The sequence below is a fragment of the Symphodus melops genome (genome assembly GCF_947650265.1).
Source record: "Symphodus melops genome assembly, chromosome: 3".
Classification (NCBI taxonomy): Eukaryota; Metazoa; Chordata; class Actinopteri; order Labriformes; family Labridae; genus Symphodus; species Symphodus melops.
In genome coordinates this window covers 18,629,356-18,648,463 of record NC_136693.1, presented here as the reverse complement: position 1 = coordinate 18,648,463, position 19,108 = coordinate 18,629,356, and the positions used below count along the sequence as shown (strand labels likewise).

The window sequence follows — 19,108 nt, the reverse complement described above, 5'->3', positions numbered from 1 at the left end:
TTAGGACTCTCCTCCCCTGGGTCTGCACAGAGACGGCTGCTGGTGCTCCATTTCAATTAATAGCATGGCTTCTTTTAATTAATCTACAACACTGTCATGTGTCAGGCTAATGTTGAGAGCAGATCCAAGCACCAGAACTTAGTGTGTAAGCAGCAGCTATTCCACATAAAACATATTAAATGAAACCATCAGGGATCAAGTGTGTGTTGCCTTTAGTTTCTTTCCTTTACTTACGTCAAAGCTGTCCAACTTTATTTAGACTGAGAGGTAGATCAGTAAATCTATCCTGCATCTGTGTGCAAAAATCAAAAAAAAAATTTCCTTCAAACATAAAGAGAAGATGAAGATTATTACATATTAGAGATGACAGTTTATTGTTTTGCTTGTTTGCAAGTTGTCATATTTGGCCTCTTTGTGCATTTTTTTATTCTATTAAAAAACATTTTCCAATAACTATCAGGTCATTTAAACCCTCACACTGACGTGTAAATACATTTCCAGGCTCGAATAGGCATATTTGTGGCTTCCGCAACCAGTCGTTCAGGACAGACAGGAACTTTTCCTACATGTTTCTCATCACTGCTGTCAGCTAGCAGTTGGAAAAAAAAATGCCATCAAAAATATTTTTTTGGCATTTGCAAGAGTTTTAATGACAAAAACTGTAGGTAAAACAGCTTGAAACACTCTCAGTTCATCTCAGTTGTCTCTTTAAGTTTGAATAGGGAATTTAAGAAGTAAATGATAAAAAAAAAAAGAGTGACAAAATGCATATAAGAAAGACATTTATGTTAAGAAAACGTACGTATTTGACCATGAGTGAAAATGTTAACTGAATCTGCTGAGTGGAACAAGTTCATCTCTGGCCAGTGGAAAGAGAAAACCACAGCAGTTCCATCTCTGCAGCTCAGAGAAACTGTGAAATCTTTAAAAAGAGGCCGTTTCTCAGATACATGTGAAAAATCTTTTTTTCCCTCTTCCTGTATGTCTCTGTATGAAAAAAGAGAACATTTTTGGTTTTATTTCAGCTGCCTTCTGTTTCTTCAACCTTCTCACTCCCTTATGCATCTTTTGATTTCAGTGCGGGAGGCAATCGCTTTGTGAGTGATGGTACCCATCAGTGTAGTGCATGTTGCTGTAAAACTGTCAGCCTCTAACATATTGACTGACATGGTCAACCCTTCGATCACCACCGAGGATAGGCCAGGGTGAGTGGGAGGAAGACAAAGCTAAAGAAATGGACAGAGAAAAGAAAACGAAAGAGAAACAGGTGCATCGATATCGTCCTGCTCCGTCTTGTTTTGTTTTTTGTACACTGATCAAATCTGGCACTAAACTCAAACCATAGAAACAACATGATCGGTTTATTACAAAAATGAAGCAAAACTGAAAAAAAAAAAAAAAGGAAGTCCGATATATGGAGAAGGAGTGTTCGCGTCTAATTCTCAACAGCTGTTGATTCAAAGGGAAAAACTTTATTCAGTCCAGATGGTCTCAGTCAGTGGCAGAATGAGAGAGCTGACTTCATTGGCTCCAGCCATGTGTTTTTCCTCCTGACAGGAATTAAAACGGTCGTTCGTTTGTCACCGCTCACTACACAGCTTAAAATGTAGCAATCAAACGTTCCTTGGCGATAATGCACCATAATTACTCAAACGCCTGTTCTTTATCCGCAGCAGAGGGTCGACAGAAGGAACATTTTCTTTCAGAAGAAATTCAAAATAAAATCCAGAGAGCTTGCGGAAGAAAGAGCAGAGTCTGACTAGTGTGACTTTTTGAGCAGGAGTCTCATTCTTGCCTGACATGTGCTTTCTGACCTTTTTTTTTTTAATACAAAAAGAGTAGTTTGCCACTAGCTTCTATATCATGTGGGTGACTGTGAGTATCTCTTCCACAATCAGATGAAACATGCTGTAGTAGAGCATTGCAGCGGCATGATAAATGCATTTATTTGAGCAGCGTGATATGTATTGATCTCCTCTGCAGGCTAACATTATGGGACCCTGAGAAAGAAGAGAAGAGAAGTGGGCGGCTCTGTACGGTCACACACATCTAACACCTCACCATATGAGTTGAAAAAAAACACACTTCTGTCTGTGGAGGTGTGGAAAGGTTAACAGTGGCCTCTGACTGCGAGTTCATCATAAAATCAGTCATTTATCGGAAATAAAAGAAAGAGTATCTCAGCAGTCGCCGTTTAAGGAGATGAAAGACCTAAGAATGACAGAAGTTGAGTCACAGCAGCATGAAACTGATACAGACCAGAAAATATGTCCACATGCTGATTGTTAAGGCTGCACAAGCAGAGTAGCACGAAGATGAGTATGACGGAAAGGTAGGAAAAGCTGCAGTGTAGATATAACCTGTGGTTGTTCAATTCTAAAACCCTCATCTCTTTAGCTCCGGTTTAGCCCTGAGTGCTGCTCGGTGAATCATGTGAGGAGATGTAATGTTTCTATGGTGACCGCCTTAACTCATCCACAGGTTGAGACCAGTCATAATACTGCCTGAGAATTATAACGGAAACTTGTATTTAACCTAAGTTTTCCCCATTAGAAACCCTAACCTCTCTTAACCTTTCTCTGTTCTTGGACCGATGATGATTCAGTTTTATTTAATGCCTGTTGAAAACGTCAGCTGAGACCTACAGACAGCTTTATCTATTATTTGAGCATTGCATTTATAATTTATTGAAGGATCTAATATTTTAAGAAAGCATAACAGAACCAATTAGTTTAATTCATTTGTAAAAGGAAACTTCTAAAACAAATCATTTGATTTTTTACTTAGTATTTAATGAATCAGTTTACTCCTGTCAGGCTTTTAAACATTTTCATGAAACATCAGAAAGAAAAATGTCTCTTTAAGCCAAAAATATTTCTTCAGGCAGTACTCAGACTGTTCAAACAATATGCAACAAAGATATGTGAAGTTAATCGCAAGGACATTAAATACTATGTCTCTTTGATGCAACGTGATCAATAATGTTAACGCATTCATCTTCATTGTAATTAAAAAGGGAAGAGAAATATGTGTTGTGTATGTGCAGGACCTTTTTTAAAGTACGTATTTCATTTAAAAGAATTGTAGGTACTTAAAAAGCCTACTAAGGTATTAAAAAAAAAGGTAGAACGATGTGGCAGCTCAGTTTGCATAGATGGGGGATAAGAGCTCTGCAACAACTGCATGAAGATGTTCACTCCGCAGTGTGTTTGTCTGCGTGTGCACAGATGGCTGCAGATTGTGAAACACTGAGCAGTGTCGCTCTCATTGTGGCTTGGTCTATAAACACAGGATCTGATTGTGTAATCGCTGTCTCCACTATGATGTCCTTAACATTTAATTAACCCTGACAAACTGATAGCGCACAACTCCGAGCACAATTATTTATACCACCATGTTCTTTGTGTTCTCCCTTTTACTTTGGGATGTCTGATTGTGTTGCCAGAACCATTTTCAAATACAAGAATGGGAATACTCAAACAACATTTCAGCAACTTTTATAAAATGTTAAACAATTTGAACACAAAGAAATTGCCAGCACTTGTACACAATTGTGTCCTTTTATGTGTGAGGTTGTCTGTGTGAGTGTCACTATCAGCAGATATAACCAGTAGTATTTACATCTCAGGATGTGTGTCAGCCTCAGGGGACAGTCCCAAGACAAAGTTTTTTTTTCTGTTTTTTTAATTTGTTTTTTACTCTCGTCCCATTTTTTACGAACATTATATGGATATATTTTGAAGGAACGCTGGCATCAATGAAAAACCTCCGAGGCTGCTTAAACAACAAGCAGCGCTGATGTCCAGTCTCTCTCCTTTGTTTTGTTTTTTTTCCATTTTATTACTCGACGATGTGTTATTGTTATTATCTGTTTTCCTCTTTCGGTAATATTGCATTAGATTTCCAATACTGGTAGTGGGTTTTTCCATCTTTCACAGATCAGGATTTCGTGGGCTTTTGAGATGAAAAATTATCAATACAAGATGAAGCCTCAGCAGAAAAAGTAGTGACACATTGCCAACATTCCTCTTATTCCCATTGCCAGCATCAATAATTCAGCCACCAGCTCATAACTTTATTTTCAATGCATAATTGAGGCCAAGCAATGTTTTCGTTGGCCATTTATAAGTCAAGCAATTTTTAAACAATAAGAGGAGCGGTCCATTAAGCTTTTAACATCGTCTCTTTGTCATACATCACTGAATGTGGAAAGTATGGACAGCGGGGCATCTTTGATGATGTCAGAGGTGTGTGTGTGTGAGTGTGTGTTTGTGTTGAGATGATGGGTGGGGGTGGGGGGGAGCGCTTAAAAGTCTGAGAATGCTTACTGTGGGAAAGCTCTGGCAAGTGACTGCAGACTCCTCATGCAGTTTGGAAAGGGAAGGGGTCTCAGGGTGAGTAAGGGTTTCTTTACCTGCATTTTTTTCTCCTTCTGGGCTTTTTTGTGTTTTTATCTGAGAGATAACAGAAATTAGGGAGAGAAAAAAAGGGGGTGAATAGCAAACGGGAAGGAGTACAGGTCTGATCCAAACCTGCACTGCCCAATGAATGACGAGCCTCTGTACAATGGAGCATGCACACTAACCAATGTGCCCCTCTACCTGCCCTCTTTTGAAAGTGATTAACAGAGCACCTGATTGATTTTTATTCAGTCATTTTGCAGGTATCTAATCTGTTCACACTGTAAATGAAATGTGTCTTTAAAGGGACCTCCTCCATGCAGCGACTCATTATATGACCTGATTAGGTTTCTCATTTGTTGTATATTACTGCTTAATAAATATTGATTTACTATTTTAATTACATGTTAATCTCAAAAACACATCGGAGGACAGGGTTATAGCTCTCTCAAGTCACGCAGCAAATTTCCTGTTTGCAAATATTTATTGAGGATGGTTTCCTAAGAGGGCCATAAAAGTGAATGGCAATCATTAAACAGAGGCTATCTGTCTACAATATCTGCACAAGTGTCAATAACAGCAACACAGGTTGACCCAGCTGCTAATCAATTACTGTTATTCCCTGTTCTATTCAAAAGCAAGAATTAGCAAGACAAACTGTGGAAAGAGGATTACATATTAACAATTATATAAAAAAGTTTTATTTTAAAATAGGTTTCATTTTACCCTCTTTTCTGACCAATTCATGTTGCTTGTTGTATTTATTTGTACAGTGAGTTGAACTTTCAAAGTGGGATGCAATGATTCAATTTTTATCATTATTGGCAGCTCTCAAAATCTGTTTTAAGATATTTTTACTGGCTTTATTAAAACAGGCGCTTTAATTGATCTCCAGAGGGTTTGGGGCCAAAATAGGATGTGACAATATAAATTGACACAGACTATTTAAGATGAAAACATCTAAATGTAACTTTTATCTATGTTTTAGAGCTCCTGTGAACTGCCCTCTATCAGCTTAATATATTACATCCAAGACAGATTGCTTTGTGAAGCGTGACCTACCATCACACCGGAGGGAATCTTTCAGACTTTGCAGGAAATCGAGCTCGATAGTGTTCAAATGAGTGCAATAATGGAACAGATCACTTGAGCTATTTTCTGTTCTCTCTCGCACATCTTTATGTCCCGCTGGCGTTTAAATAGGTCATCAAGGCTAATTTGACACCAGTGTTTGTTTGTCTTTAAACAGAGCATCAAACCCTGGCTCACTGTGAAATATATTTTTGAGATACAAAAAATGGATGGAGAAAGAGAGAATGTTTTTCTACCTGTTTTCTGTTCAGAACAAATGGCGCTTCAGCTTTTACACTCAGTCTAAAAGCATTATTTACACACAACATAAAGGTCTGAGATTTTAAATGTTTGCCTTTCTACATTTTAATCGTCGAAAAAATAAGCAAAACACAACCAGCTAATACAGTATGTCAAATACATGTATATATATATATATATATATATGTGTGTGTGTGTATACATACATGTAAATGCATGCTTGTTAGAAACTATTAGCACAAAGTTGTTGCAGGGACTGGCCTGCGATAAGGCTATACTATAGCAATGACCCTCAACAGTTTAGTATGCATCAGCCCCCCTCCTCTCTTTAGCCTCCCTCCCTGCCTTTCTGTTGCTCTTTTCACTCTCACTCCAAATGCCTCCATCACAAAGATATATTGAATATATAAAGCTTTTTTTCCAAGAAAAAGCTGTAAATGAGTAAAAGTAAAAATAGAATAATTTTAATCTCATCCGGTTTTAACAAAATAAACACTGTGTAAATTATCAGTTTCAGATAGGAGTGTGTGGGCTGTGTGTATTTGGAAATAATCTGTGCAGCGTGCAGAGTTTGCATGGTTGTTCCTGACATCAAGGTTGCTGGTTTAATTGAGCCTGTACTGGATCCAGGGCTGAGAGAGCAGGCAGAGGAGCATCGATAAACTATGAAATGGTTCCAATATGGTCGATCGATGGGGCTTTGTGAGCAGCTCCCTGGGGGTTTTGATTTTCCTCTCAAACAACAATCCAGGATTTCTGCTCTTCAAAGGCAAACTCCATCTTTGCTGTTATTGTTGTTGTTGCTTCTCCCCATTCCATGTTTGAGTGATGTCACTGGGGTCGATTTTATCCATGTCCATAAAGGCTCTCCCACACTTGAATCACCCGGGAGACGGCTTCTGTTGGTCTTTGCAATGGTAACAACAACCAATAAAGGTCAATCTCCCATGGTAATGGCCAATTGGGTTTGTTCCCATTATTGGCCCTCTGAGTGGTGGTCAACAGATGGAGAGCTGGCATCACTGATACAAGTTACACTCCAACCTTAAAGGCTCATTTCTGTCTATGCCCTGTTAGCCTGCCTTGGCCTGTACTTCACTCCATCATGGGCTGCTCCTGAATAAGCAGACTCGTCGCTTAGCGTAGCGTCACAGGAGCGCTGCCAGGGAGGGCTAACCGTCTAACCATTTCAGCTAATTGCCTCATTAATGATTCACCGGTGTTAGGCTGCTCTAGCACTTCGCTGTGGGGAGCAAATTGTTCTGATTGGTTTGCCTCTGTCAATTATTGATGAAGCAGTGAGCTGAAGTGCTAACACCTGGCTTTGGAGGTCCAAATGGCCCTGCATTCCCATCACATACTCAGTTATCACACACCCTGGGACCACATTCAGTCTTGAAGGGATGGAGCCTCAACTGTTGCTGTTCTCTCAGAGTGGATATGGCACGCCCCCGGGCAATAGCTGTGATCTCGCTTGTGAGGATATAAGCCCATAAAACATGGCTCGCTGCTGCGTAAACGGTGGACAAAACCATATAGCTTGCAGTGATTTATGCTCTAACTGGTCGAAAACAAAGACAATGTAACGTAAAAAAATGTAAGTGATGATCGTAGATGGCATATAAAAAGTGAAGTAGCCAATTTGACATAAAAAATGTATCTTTTGAAGCAACGACTTTTGCTTTTGGCTGCAATTTTGTTGATTTGATTGGAACCATATTGGACAATATTATTGATATGTTTTGCTGCTTCTATCATAGATGACAGATTCATGGTAGCAGCTTGTTAATCACATGTGGCAAAACTGTAACAAATAGGCTGCTTTATAAAATCATGTTGTATCGAAGCAATTAAAAAATGGAAATTTTGACCCTAAACTTATTAGAATTTTTTTTTTTTACAGAGATAACTAATCGCCAAGTAAGACAGGTAATTTTTTCTGCTGGTTTTAATCAAACGACAATTTGTGGAATCTGGATAGAGGAGATCCCCCTCATGGCCAATAGAGAGAGTGGGGTTTTAAGACACTTTCCACATTTACTTCAATAATGAAACCAAATAGTCATATTCAAAGCTTGATCCAAAAGGCAAGTGGACTTGGTTGAAGGTCTGGTTGAAGGCCTTAAACCAGCTTAGTTGCCTCTTGGATCAAGCTTTGAATTGACTGAGAACCTACACAGACAAACGGCTGAATTAACTTTAAATCCACTAATGATACCTTGATTTCAAGTAATGTTTGGAATCCCTTCTTAGTAAATGTATAGTCTGAACAACACATTTAAACAGTCTGTTTGGCATAGGATTTTTAACATATTGGTCAAATACACAGCACTTCTAAACACATTCAGTGTATGATACTTGAATTATTGTACAAGTTTCAGTAGAACTCTAATTGATGCAATGTATTGTCAAGACTTTGCTTTGTTTATGGTGATTTATAATGGGTGCAGACAGGGCACCTTTATAGAAGGGTCATGTAATTGGATCTCCAGTACACTGTAGCTGAATTCCATGAGAATCTCTGTGTCTAATGGCCCACCCACAAAGTGCTGCTTCTGGCTAAATGAATCATCCTTACACAGGATACAGTGGGGTTCTAAAAGACTTTGTGTACTCGTACAAATAAGATACTGAAAAACGAGTACTCTGAGAAGAGTAAAACATGTAGATCTTGAATAAAGAGAAGTAGACGTGCAGTAGACTCATCCACACTGAATTTGCTCGTCTCTCTTTGGCCTTAATTGAAGCTGATTAAAGAGTCACCCCCCATGCTGACGCCACTGTCACTCTGAATCTGAGCCAAGTGGGCTCGCCATGTACACTCACAGGGTGGTCACTATGCCTTTGTTTTTTCTCTCGCACCAGTGACAGCAGAGCATTGCCCAACCCCCAAATACAGTGGCCGTGACTCACTCTGTGTCACCATAAAGACTGGACGGGTGTACTGAGTTATAGCTTACAATGTGGACTTCACTCAATGCCTCACTGTGCACTCTACATGTATGAGTGTGTGTGTGTGTGTGTGTGTGTGTGTGTGTTAGTGTGAAAGGAGACACTAGCCATGAAAGTATGTGAAAGAATTTTGGCCTGACTCACTGTCTAATCACTTTTTTTTTCTCTTTCTCATCCAACCCCTCCTCTCTCGTCGTACCTCTTTCCTCCATCTTTCTTCTTCTGTTCACAGATAAACCTAATGACTGAGCAGCGATGACATCAGAGCAGCCGAACAATTGCACGAAGACAACTACAAAGCACAACATTCAAAAATGACTTCACTGAAGAACAAAAGACGAGACCTGCTGAAATCCCCCCAAAATTCTCACAGTGAAATTCTTGACAGCCTGTTGCTACTCCTGGTACCCTCCCTGATATTTTACCTCCTGCTTTTTTCTAAAAAACTAAAAGAAGAAAAAAAAAAAGAGACTCAGAATCATGAGATTGAAATGCCAGATAAATACACTGGAAGGACTATTTTCTCTTTGGTGGGAATATCAGTGATGCATGCTTCTGTAAATACATCATAATAAATCCCTATTCGTATTCCTTATATAGGAAACATAACAAGTTGCTCTCAGCTACTTCATCAACGTTCATGACTGTGCATAGATTACTCATGGTTCAATGTTTTCCATATAAAGTCAGTATTATTCTTACCTCCCCTGAGAACATGTAATTATCATTTCCAATATCATTTCTCCTTTGGATTGTAAAAAGATGTGCTTCCTATTCTTCTTATTCTCGTTACCAAACAGCCTAGTCTTCCTCTGTAATATCCACATTAGTAGCATGGAACTGACTCTAGTGTATATTTACCACTTCCCCAGTAGATCACAAACCTCAAGATGTGGATATTTCAAACAACCTTTTAAAATATTTTAAGAGCTGGATTTCTCATAGTTAAAGAAATATAGATCCAGGTGTCAGGACACAATTTTTCTGTGAATCTAAATAGATGCATACAGGCAAGAGTTATAGATATTCTTATTTCAATACCATTCAAGGATTTAAAGTCCACAATTACATTGGTATTGTTGATCAGCTATATCAGGAAATATCAAACTAAAGAGGGAAAGTTCACCCAAGGAATGAGTGTTACAAACGTTTGATAGTTTTTTTACATAACAGACTAATGTGACAGACTCCGAAAATCTTCCTTTTGACTCTTTCAAGTTTAACAATTGCCCTCCCCATCCTAAAAAGTGTGCTGGAACTGCTGTCGTAAAGCTGCTGTCATCATGAGTGGGACACTTTTTTTCCCTCCGTGGTTTGAGATGGTGCTCTGATCCTGGGCCGACTACGCCTCATTGATTGCAATGTAGACCTGGGGACTCTGACCTCCGTCTTCTATGGACTATGGAGATAACCAAATGGAATGAAAGATAACACAACAAGCCAATGAACAGACAACATCCAGTCGAGACAGAAAACCTTTGCATGGACAACAGGGAAACTACTACGTTGTTTAACGCCTAATCTCCACCTCTGTGCACCCTCTACCTCTAAGCGTGTGCTGTGCACCAAGAATACCATGACTTATCAGTGACCCTTCGCCTTCCCTGCTGTCCCCACAGTTCACTTCTCTACTTCATGTCTCTATAGCCTCATGAGGAGAATGAAGTTCTATGCTCCTGCTTCTGATGGGGCCCATGGCAATGGGGAAATCTACCACAAGCTTGTTCACTTTGACTTAAACACACTCACAGAGATGAGCGCATGCATAATGATCCACAATCATACACAGCACCACTCCAATATGTTGCTGTATATATGTACAGTATATCCACTATTTATAGTCTCAGATGCTGTGCTCTGCATGTTGACTTGTAGACGGAACGTGACCATTAATCATAGAAGAAGCTGTGCAGCTAGTCGCTGGATAGACTTTCCCAATCAACGCGAGCTCTTATGTCCTTACTTTGCTTTTGAGTATGGTAAAATTGTTTTTACAGCAACAAATTCTCTTGTGATGAGGCCTCTTTGGCTAAACAGCCACTCTGATAGGTTTGAAACTCTTTGAAGGGGCACATACAGTAACCTTGTCTTTGATGTCAGACAAAACCTGGCCACAGCGAGCGTGGGTAGCAAAAAAAGAGGAGGGGAAGGCAAACTGGGGCGCTCCAATTAAGTGGCAGCACACAAAGTGGCATGGGGCATCCTGCCAGCAACTGTCTATTCATCCTATGTCAAAGGGATTTGCACATCCCAATGAGTCTACGCGATGCCAGAGATGTCCGAGGGCAGAGCAGAGAAAGGAAGGAAGGCGCAGAAGAAACAATAAAAAGGAACTGGTATGAGATGGAAAAATGGAAGGTTGCGCTGCACCTATTTTCAAGTTTTCTCTCGGTCTGTTCTCCTGTAGAACATTCTTCCTGAGCAGCATCTAGCTTAGGGAGTTCAGTAACCTCTTGATCTCAAACTGATAGACTGTCATGCAGCTCTCTGAGCTCTCACAACCTGACGTCCTGTCTGAGGTCAACTGTGTTAATGAGCTCCTCACTCAGCAGCCAGATGTTCAGCTTCTTACTCAAACACTTGTAACTATTCTTTCCCCGTTATTCTTTACTGTGACCGTTACAGCTTCTCTTCAGAGCAAAGCTTCAAAAATCCTAGTGGACTAGAAAAATTCAAATTATATTAATTTAGTCATGGTACCTATTATTTTCAGGATAGTTTTGATTTGAGCAAAATTCAGGCACCACTGTGTAGCCAATTTATAGAATTCCTAAACTGTCTGAGCATCCACATGAGCGCATTTTCAGTCAACAAGTAAACAAACTTGAAATCAGGACTTATGACTTAGCACTGATAAGTTAAAGAAGATTTTAAATGCAGGAAAGGATGAAGATATCCCTCAAACATGAGACATCCCATGTGCTAGGAAACAAGACATTGAGCGAGTGCTGATCTTCTCTGAGCCTTAGGGCTTTTCACTTCCCGAGAAAACAAACAAAGCCCTGGTTCTGCACAACTGCAGGCAGTGTGTGACAGGTTGATTTGTATTTCTGTTTTTTTTAATGCATAGACTGTGGTGTTCTGCCCTGACAGTCAGGCTGTATATGTGTTTTTATCTGGCATTGACCCTGACCGGGGTCAGCACTCGAACATAAACATCCAAAGATGTATATGTACATATACAGAAAGTGTGATCGTGCACACAGATGCACAACTTTGCTTCCTCCCTCTCTCTATCTCTCACACACACATACGCATGCACACACACACACACACACACACACACACACACACACACACACACACACAATGTTAATCTAAACAGCAAGGCTGTATGTAAACAGATCGTCGACATAATGGGATTGTTCAGTGTGCAAACAATAAGCTGTTAGCGTAATCACAGGTCAAAGATATATTACCCAGAGGGCTACGCTGTATGTATATTAACATGATGGATATGTGGAGGGGGGAAGGGGATCAGGGGTAGGAAGGATATAGAGCACTACTGATTTAGATTTACCCCCTATTGGGCCCTGTCCGCTGCCTATCTCTTCTCCCCCCCTCCCGTACGGGCCCCACTTAATCATCCTTCCTTCTCTTACACTGCTTCTTCCGCCATTCACCCTCCACTTCTTCAGACACACATCCCGACCTTTCTTTACCATTTCTCCAGTCTTATACCTTACTCACCTCTTGCCCATTCCCTTCTTTTTCTGAATATATTTTAATTTTCTTTCAGCAAAGTGTCCCATCCATCTTCAGTATGTGGTCATTGTGAGAGCAGGATAAAGCAGTTTCACAATCTTGTTTTTGGATTATCTAAAAGGGGTCCTAGTCACCTTGTCCCACTGACATGTCTCATACTAAAACATACAAGGGAAAAAGCAAGAAAAGGCCTGTATGTAGCATTAAGTTAAAAATAACCATAAGAATTTCAGTTTAAAAAAATAAATTATAATAATGATAAAGACTTTAACACAATAAAAGTACAGTGCTTGTGTGTCTCAATAAGTAGCAGCAAACAAGTGCCATGTCAGTCAAGATAAATCCTGTGTAGTTTACTCCATTACACGTACAGCTTATTAACTTATCTCGGCTTTATTTGATTACCATCTAGCCTATTCTCTCAACTAGTTAATAAGTCTGTGTCCTCCTGGCTAAACACTCCATTAGTGTCATCACTGGCTGGCTATGGTGTGTGTGTGCGTGCGTAGTGCGTACGTCTATAAACTGTTGAAGCAGATACACATGGGGGGGTTGCAGAGCAAACACAGAGGCAGAACACCAGGGAGGAAAAACAACCTTTAAGACAGACAATAGGTACAAAGGTAACCAGTCTAATGATAACAGTGATACTCAATATCCTTAGGACTTCATGGGGCTTGAATACAATACAATAAAATATAATACTGGCGTCTGCCTGCGAGATGTCTAGAGCAAATTAGAATAAGCATTTCTCTGGTTTAATGATGTTGTGACATATTTGACTATTTAAATGATCAGCAATAGACGAGCTTCACTTTAAGTTAAAATGGAAAGGGGAAGGGGAACTAAAGTCCCAATAATTATTTGTTTTTTTCAACAGAAAACTGCAATGATTTAGTCATCAGTAGAAAAAGATCAGCAACTGTGCAACAACATATCTACTTGTAGAAAAAAAAATGAAAGTAAGAAGTGAACTACGATTCCCAGACATCATTTTAGCAAATGTTTTCCTTGCGCTGGCCAAAAAAAATCTTTAATGTTTTTGGGTCAAGTTCAGAAAAAGACATCATCTAAGGTGTCATTTTTAAATTTCTGTTTACAAAAGCATATGTATAATATGTAGGTGGTTACCATTCCTCTAATTTGCACCACTTGTGTTCAAGGCTCATGGGCATCACAGGTCTAACAGCATACACCATGCCAATCCAAAAGACAAATTCAAATTTTTTTTTTTTTTTTTTTAAATCAGAGTTGCATGACAGTTTCTGTGACTCCCTTTTAAGAACATCAAAGGATATAATGTTCAATAAAAACTGAAATGAGCATACACTGTGGGAGAAACCAGCAGCTTCTTTCACATCACACTCCTGTTTTTTCCCCATCTCTCTCTCTCTTTCTCACCCACAGACATGCATATAAACACTGTCTCTGTGTGTGTCTGGTGGGGTGTCATGATTAACAGTGACCTCCAGTCTGACATGGTTGGCGTGGTGGGAGGAGGGTCAAAGGTGGAAGGATTACAGTGAGGCAACCCGTGTCAACCGATTCGCTCTAATCCTGACCAGCAGACTCCAGACTGGTTAAAAAAAATCCACATCGTCATAACCCTTACACAAAATACTTGCTTGTTAAGGTATTTTTGGCTAACAAAGAAATTGGTTAAAGGCTTAAATGTAGAACAAAAGGCAGCATAGATGTGTACGTAATAGAGCAGATGAGGGCTCTTCCAAGAGCAAGGCAGCAGCAAAGACAGAGCAGACCTCCTTATGTCACGCACCCAATGACAGGGCTGAATAATGGACCTTTAAAGCCTTTACTCCCACCTCATTGTGCCCCGCGCATAAGCTGTAGATCTGTTTGCCATCAAGCCCCTCGCTGAGATGAGATGGGTACCCAAGAAGATTTGGGGGTCGAAGCGAATCGGATTAACCAATATGCCTCAATTTAAGCAAATGCTTCTGGCCGACCTCGGTGTAATAGCATTGATCAACGCAGTAAACCAAATCTTTAGCTACTGATTAGGTAATGGAGAAAAACAGATGCTTTTAGCAAGTATTATATGTGGGGAAATTGCCAAAATCTGTGTTGTATTTGAATACCAAAAAACAAACAGCCTCAGTTTGTCATAAGCAGTGGGGAGTTGGGACAAATACCCAAGTTGCCACTAAGGAAATAAATAAACAGTGAAGTAATAAATCGCCAGAAGCTGCGGACAGGTGGCATTTCAGCCTGCACCGTTTAGCTGTGCAGTCTGCTTTCTGACAGCTTGATTTAGTCCCTTACACCTGAGCCAGAAGAGAAAATTAACTGCAGGAAAAACAGCTTAAACGGATTCCAATTTGCCTGCTTTGAAACACAATTGATAAAGCTAATGGATAAGAAAAACTTAGAACTGGCTGTTTTTTAGCTGATTGTGATCCTGCAAAGGCTGTGCACGTTCATTCAGGGTCAGGTGCAGAAGGAAGTTGTTTTGATACAACCTTACTCTGCCTTATCAGCTTGGTTTTGTTTGGCTGGCACATTGTCTTTAGGATGTAGAATAAAGATTAAAGATGGCTCAAGGGGAGATGCTAGGATGCATGCTGTTCCTACCTGCTGTGAACAGGGTGTAATCCTTCAGTTTATCGAGGAGTGAAAAGTTTGGAGAGTCCAGAAAGTTACGCATATGTCCCTTCTGGGCCCCCTACGGAGCAGCGAGTGTGACACAGCGGGGGGATAACCATATGCTATCAAAGTGTTCTTCAAAGCCCCCGTCTTTGGTCCACAGAATTATACAGTATCATCACATATACCTGACAAACACGGACGAAACATAATTATGCAGCTCAGTGTACTAACAGGAAAAACAATGGATACCTAAAAAATGTGTTTCACGAAATGTGCTGCCTTTGAAATGTGAAGGGACATTTTTGAATTTCTCTTCCAAAGTGACTTTGTTTCTACTTTGTTCAAATAGTAGCTGTGTCCCAAAGGTTTGGGTCAGCTCATGATTTTGTATTTACATGCTTTTAAAATACTGCTGCTGGTGGACAATTAAACATTTATGCTTCCTATCACAATGAGCCCCTGCTCTGCTACCAAAGGTTAATTTGTGCTCGCCCCTCATTTCAATTGTACTGCAGTAAATGTCCACATTATTTCCCACATGGGCCTGGACCAAGGGTTTGATTATCCGAAGGTAGCCCTGGGTTGGCTCTGTTATTGTCAGAGGGGTCGTAAGCTGCAGTAACAGCTTCTGGGGTCTTATTGCTATGGCGATCAGCCCCCTGCCACTTGGCCTCCATGACCCCAGTCAGAGATAAGCTTTATGGGAAAGCACATTAACATGCTCCTGCAGTCACCTCCCTCCTTTATCAAAGGCAGTGTTGTGAAATCAAGTGTTTATGGACCCCCGGTGGGGACACGGGGCTGCTGATTGCCTTTATTAGAGGTTGAGTATAATTGAGCAGGAGGTGGACACAGGACCTGTAGCAGTGGGCAAGAACTGACAGTGTTACACTGATGTTGTTCTCACTAAATGAGCAATATCTTTAATGACTGCTCCGCCCCATGAGCAGGTTACTGCCCCTTGGATTACAAATATTGCCAGCCGTCTATTTATATATATATAAAATGGTTATTTTTTGTACATACCTCATCCAACAATATTTGTTTTGGGTTTTTTTTTTTATAATTTAGAGATCGCTCTTTAAGTGTAAAAAATCACAGTAAGTGGCTGAAAATTCTCCTTTTCTAGAGTTTTAGTGACGTCTTCGATTTGATCCTTTAGTAAAACCAACATTTAAATCCCTAGACTATTACGGAAGAAAAACATTACTAAACATTACTTAATCTTTACGTTAAACAAAAATCCTGAGCAATCAAAGGTGCCCTTTGTGTTTGAAAATCAATCAACAGCCATTGATTGTAAGAATGATTGGATATTAAATCATAGGATCTGTGGAATTGGTCAAAATGTTCCAGCTTCATTTCTTCCATAAACTCACATCACCAAAAAGAAAACAAAAGTATATTATGCATAGAAATAGCATAGTTACATTTTGGGGTCATCAATTCCAATAGCTCTCTTGTATACTGTAGTTATCATAATATTCAGTTGATGTCTTTTCCTTTGTGCAACCCTGATCTTATTAGTTGAACTGTCCATAATCATATCTTTTTCATGTCCTTGCACATGTGTTAGATATTTTCCTGTGGATATGAACAACACTAGTATATACAAATAAATACTGATATGTCAACGGTGTGCGCCTGCTTACAGCCTGATCACTGCTGAAAGATCCTCTCAGTATGTCTACAATGATGGATGGTGATAGCTCTGTGTCTCTGTACACATCAGGGGGCCCTACTGTTGTCACTGGACAGATAGAGGGAGGGAGAAAGAGAAAGATGTGGCCGAAGCTTAATGTCCTTCTCTGGTGCTGTGCATGCTCTTTCCTATTTGCTTTTCCCTTCACGGCACAGTTAACATCGTAAATTAACCTTTCTTAGCCCCCTGTGCTCAGAGAGTGCTGCGCGATACAGACAAAAGGGGGAAGAAAATAGATCTATGTTATGCAATGCAGTAGCCCCAGTCAGAGATGTAGCTGGTTACAAAATTCAGAGCTTCCTTTTTTCACTGTACAGGAATAAAAACAACACGGTTTGTTGGGTTAAGCAAATATTCTGGTTTCTGTGCATGTCCTGTGTACTCTCTGTATGAGGCTGCTTTTTGTTCTCCATCCGAGAAATGTAAATGAACCACATGAAAGAAAACCTATTGTAGATCCCTCTCTTCTTAACTCAACACTGTAAATAGGATGTAAATACCAAACAGCTATGCATGCTAATATACAAGCAATTTGTTCAGGTACTTTTGTAATCCACACTTCTCATATGGCATGTAATGACGGAAAAGAGAACTCAAACATAGAAAAATGTAATAAATTGTGACACAGATATGGTTTGTAAACTACTTCAAAACTGGAAAATATATGTCTTTGCTGTTAATGTTTTCTTACTGATAACTAATGCATTGGCCTGCCATTTACTACAGTGCTCTGCTCATGTTACCTGTTATCTTTTTTTATGTTTCATAAGATAGGGTTGAGGCAAAAAAGGACCATGAATCACTGGTTTGTGGAAAAGTAGGGTATGGGAACAAGAAGAAGAGGGGGAGAATGGCAGTTCGACCATAATCTTAGTACTTTCTTTTTGTCTTATTGTCAATGCACGCTCACTTGCAAAAACTCAATAATAAATTACATATCTTTAGTGGCTAACACAGCCAATAAAATGCCACGGCAAAACCATTGCTTAAAAGCAGAAAAAACTGGGCTGCCAGTCTTGAGTTATCACACCAAATAAGAAATCACCAGCTTTAAAAGTGCCGATATTTTGAAAAGGCATACCTATTTATGAACACAAAACCGTTAAACGACCTAAAGAAGCTGGAAGAAAATAAGAATAATAATTTGATTCATTCCAAATTCTCCAAATCATGATTTGCAAGGGAAAGACATTTTGAAAATCTTTGTCAGTTTTTTCTTACACTATATGTCCAGTGAAAATGATGATTGTCTAAATGCCAAATTTGCCTCTGCCCTAACAACTCTATTGTGACATTTGATGAAAAAACAGCGACGGGAGGAAGTGGGTAGAAATCTTCTTGGGTTTCTAAGAGTGTTTATTTTCAACCATGTTAGAACCATGTTCAATCCCAAGGCGCTCATGGTAGATGGAAGTGTCTAATTTTTAACCTGTGCTAAAGATATTTTAAATTTAATAAATAATTATTGTAACAAGTAACGTTGTGGTGTCATTTTCTGGACTATCCCTTTGAGTCGAAAACATCTGGATATTTTACAGACGTACAATGAAGACAGTGAAACAGAGCATCAGTGTTCTCTCTCTCTAATACAAAGAGATAAGTGTTGAGCCTTTTAACTCATTATGTCCTTGATGAAATCAGAAGAAATTCTGGCCTCATGAACAATGACCTTTGAGCCGTGGTTCCAAGAGAGATTGAGGTGTTTGGTTATGTTTCACTTCACAAACACACTGTTCTTGGTTATTAAATCACACATTTAAAAATAAAAACATAACTGAAGATTATCTCTATTGAAGTATTTCCTGACTTGTCAATAATCCACCTCTTAGGCTATAGTTGTCTAAAGGTTATCAGAGCGGTATTGCAATTATATTAAAAGGCGCTCGCAGTCTCACAGAGGGAGGCTCGACATGGCTAGTTGTGTTCTGAGCATTCCTGCAAACTGTTTACAAGAGGACACATTCAATTAGTTATTTCATTATGGCCCTAGGTGTAATCAATTGACAGTGCCGATAACAAAGCTGCATCAATTTGTGGGGTGACACAAACACATTTCTCTAAATGATTGAAGAGCAAGTTCACAAGAGTTCTTTTAGACGGAAGCAAGTAAAACAGGAGAATCTTTCCCGTCTTTAACATCCAAAAAATTGTTTTCAGTCACTGGTTGCGGCCAGATACGTTTCCACATGTTGACGCTTTCTTTTGAAGGGAGAAGGGGTCCGTCTTTTCTTTTCTTCCCCTGCTTCTCCTCTTGAGTGATGTATGGCAAAGAAAGAAAGAAGCTCTCGCTCTTTCTCTGTCACTCCTCTCTCTCTCCCTTCCTGTAGCGTAGATAAACAATGCGGGTGACAGTCTCTCATCACTCAAGAGGCTGAATCTCTGGCCCTGACCCGATAACATCAAGTGTGTG

The 19,108-nt window shown here is 39.7% G+C and overlaps 1 protein-coding gene across 1 annotated transcript in view; it reads left to right on the top strand.

Annotated features, from left to right (window-relative positions):
• mafa (MAF bZIP transcription factor a) overlaps window positions 1–18,167 on the top strand; it is an 83,410-nt gene extending 65,243 nt beyond the window's left edge. Inside the window, exon 3 of the mRNA XM_079338793.1 lies at window positions 8,917–18,167. The gene's annotated coding sequence lies outside the window, so the exon portion shown is untranslated. The remainder of the gene's footprint in view (window positions 1–8,916) is intronic.
• Window positions 18,168–19,108: the final 941 nt, after the last annotated feature.